Source organism: Drosophila obscura, unplaced genomic scaffold, assembly GCF_018151105.1.
Source record: "Drosophila obscura isolate BZ-5 IFL unplaced genomic scaffold, ASM1815110v1 contig_190, whole genome shotgun sequence".
NCBI classification, from domain to species: domain Eukaryota; kingdom Metazoa; phylum Arthropoda; class Insecta; order Diptera; family Drosophilidae; genus Drosophila; species Drosophila obscura.
Window position 1 is genome coordinate 247,309 of NW_024542779.1, and position 2,961 is coordinate 250,269.

Here is a 2,961-nt window from a genome sequence, read left to right on the forward strand (position 1 = left end):
CGCTCTGTGGCATCAAACCACAACAAATTGCAAAAAACATTTCCATGCGACTTACTTACGTTTCCTTTGTGGGGATGGCTGCCGCTGTCGCTGTCGCTGCCGCTGCCGCTGCCCCCTTTGAAGCTGTCTGAATGGGCTCTGGATCTGGTTGGTGGATCTGCTTGTGCTTGTGCTTCTGGTGGCGCTGCTACTTGTCTGCCCCACTTAATGCCTATTTATTGCCCCTTTAATCTGGGGCCGACCCAGGAGCGGATTGTGAGCCACAGACTCGAGACTTGAGAGTCAAGACTCGAGATGCGGTTGTGGGCAGAGCAGGACAAGAGGCAAGAGGCAGCCAGGCAGCAGGCAGGCAGCAGGCAGCAGGCAGGCATTCATGTGCACTGGACGATGCTGGGAATCAATGGCATCGAATGGAGTCGCCCATATCCATTCGATAATTTAACAATTACACTAAGCACACACAGACCCACCCACATAAACACACAGCTTACGCACACACATTATCATACCCCCCCGAACCTCACACAAGTGCAAGCAATTATCTAATTGATTTTGGTATTACTAAATTTACCCAAAAATCAAATTAAACTCATTTGTATTACAGTTAAATGATTGTCGAACTCTGTATGTGACCCACGCTCTCTCTCTCTCTCACTCACTCTAACTACCTTTGGGTCTGGCTAGCTCTGTCTCACTCTAATTATGCAGCAGGCGCAAATTAATTTATTTGAAATTTAACCAACTTCGAACTGCAATTGCGATTCCAATTCGAACTTCAAACTCCAATGGAGTGAGCGCACTCGAGAGCTGCCGCTGCCACTGCCGCTGCTGCTGCTGCTGCTGCTGCTGCTGCTGCTGCTGCTGATGATGATTCAACAATTTCATTAAAATGTTGCACACAGCTTAAGCAGCGCCCAGGGAAGGGGCTGGGTCTGGGCTTGGAGCTGCTGTTTGGGTATGGGGCTGAAAACCAATATCAAATATTTAAGCACTTCAAATTGCTCGTTTGCACTTGCCAAAATAACTACGCAAAATTCAAGGCGATGAGGATGATGATGGAGGACATAGCCGAGTAGCAGGAGCGGGGAGCCGAGCCCCAACACCAAAAGATGTTGCTGCTGCTGCTGGTTCTGCGTCTACCCAGTGCTCGTAGAATTCGGTTCGCCTGTTTGTCTGAATGTCAGCCTGAATGCGTAAATCTGTAAGACGCAATTGGGGAAAAAGGGAATCAGTTGAATACCCCCCACACTCCGGCCGCAGACTTTGAATGCCAGAGAGAGAGAGACATGCTGATGAATGAATCACTTTGCTGTGGGCTTGGGTATCCGCTAGTCGGAATGTCGCACTCTGCTTGTTCCTTCGGTGAATGGAGAGCAAAGCAGTGCATAGCAGAGAACGCAGCTACTTAGGCCGCACACACGCACAAACACGCAAATACTGCCCCGCGAAGAGCAACTGTTAACCCATCGCACTGCTTCGCTTCAGTCAGCCACAGCCGCTATCTGTCGCTCTCTATCTCTCTCTCCCTCTGAAGCTCTCTAGCCCTTTTGCATGCCCGTCGCCAAGTTGACTCTCTGTTGCTGGCATTATCAAAAATTTAAAGTTTGCCGTTATATTATATTTCCTTAAGTTGCAAATTAAAACCCCTCAAGAACAGCCGACACAAGCACACAGCCAGACACACACGCACACACTGTAGCATATATCTTTGCGCCAGCAGCATGGTTTATTTAACAAAAACAACAAACAGCCAGCCAGCCAGCAGAGCAGCCCAACCAGGCAGCGGTAGCCTCAGTCTCAGTCTTCGTCTTCGTCTCAGCCAGTCGCTGTCTCAGCAGCAGTAAAATGTGCCTTCTCAGCAGCACAGGCACAGGCACTGGCACAGACATTCCCGTTCCAACCCACACACTCACTCACAGTCAACGCGCTGGGCACATTGAAATTGAATGACCCACTTTTTGGGGCTTGGCGAGGGCAGAGTGACGCCAGCTAAAAAAAGATGAAGCCCCCAAAGAAATCAAATGGAAGAGTTGCGCTACACAAAGGCGCAAGCAAAAAAGCAGCGCCAGAGCAGAGGATAAAAGCCATCAGCAGCCAAAGTGTGTAAATGCAAGGTGAGGCAAATGTCTGGCTCCATCTGAAAGATTTTCAGCTTGCTTTGTTTCACAACAAAACACCCACAAACAGATCGAGAAGAAGAAACACAAGAACAGAATGTTCGGGAAGATCTTACCCTACAGCCATGCATGCACCTTGTCGGCTCAGCAGTTAGCAGACGACGCACGACTGCCATTGAGTGAGCGCAGAGAGTGCAGATTGGAGAGTGGAGTGCGAGTGTGAGTGGAAGTAGGAGTGTGTGAATGCGCAGGGGAAACGAGTGAAAGCTTCGCTGCAAAGGCTATGGTGAGTTTCGTGCCAAAGCAAACCGAATCAAGGTGAGGCTTTTACGCACCGACGCTATAGGGCTGCCCGGGTATGCCTCACCTTGCCCGGTCACACCTTGAGCCCGGGCACTCACTCTCACTCACTCTCACTCGCACGCTGCATAAGCTCTGCTTGAGCTGGGCTCACAGCTTCGGCTGGCTTCGGTTGGCTTCGTCTGGCCTCGGCTTTCGGTCGGATTTGAGTCTGAGCCGAGGCTGAGCCGAGACTTGTTCTAGTCACCACCCACAGTCACTTTTGAAGGTGGTGTGTGGTGGTGGGTGGGGGGAGACTATAGGGTGATGGCATGTGGAATGTGCGGACATTACAATTGTAAGCATCAATGTATGCGTTTGTATCTCTTTCTCTCAATGCCTCTGCGCCACCCCTCCCCTCGCTCACTGTTCAAGTGTGTGTAAATATCTCATTGTGTGTGTGTGCGGCGCGTGTTTGTGTTTCTAAGTTCGTTTGCTGCCTTCCTCTGCCCTGCCTGTGCCTCTGCCTCTGCCAGTGTGCTTCGGCCTTAAAGTTTTTGCGGTA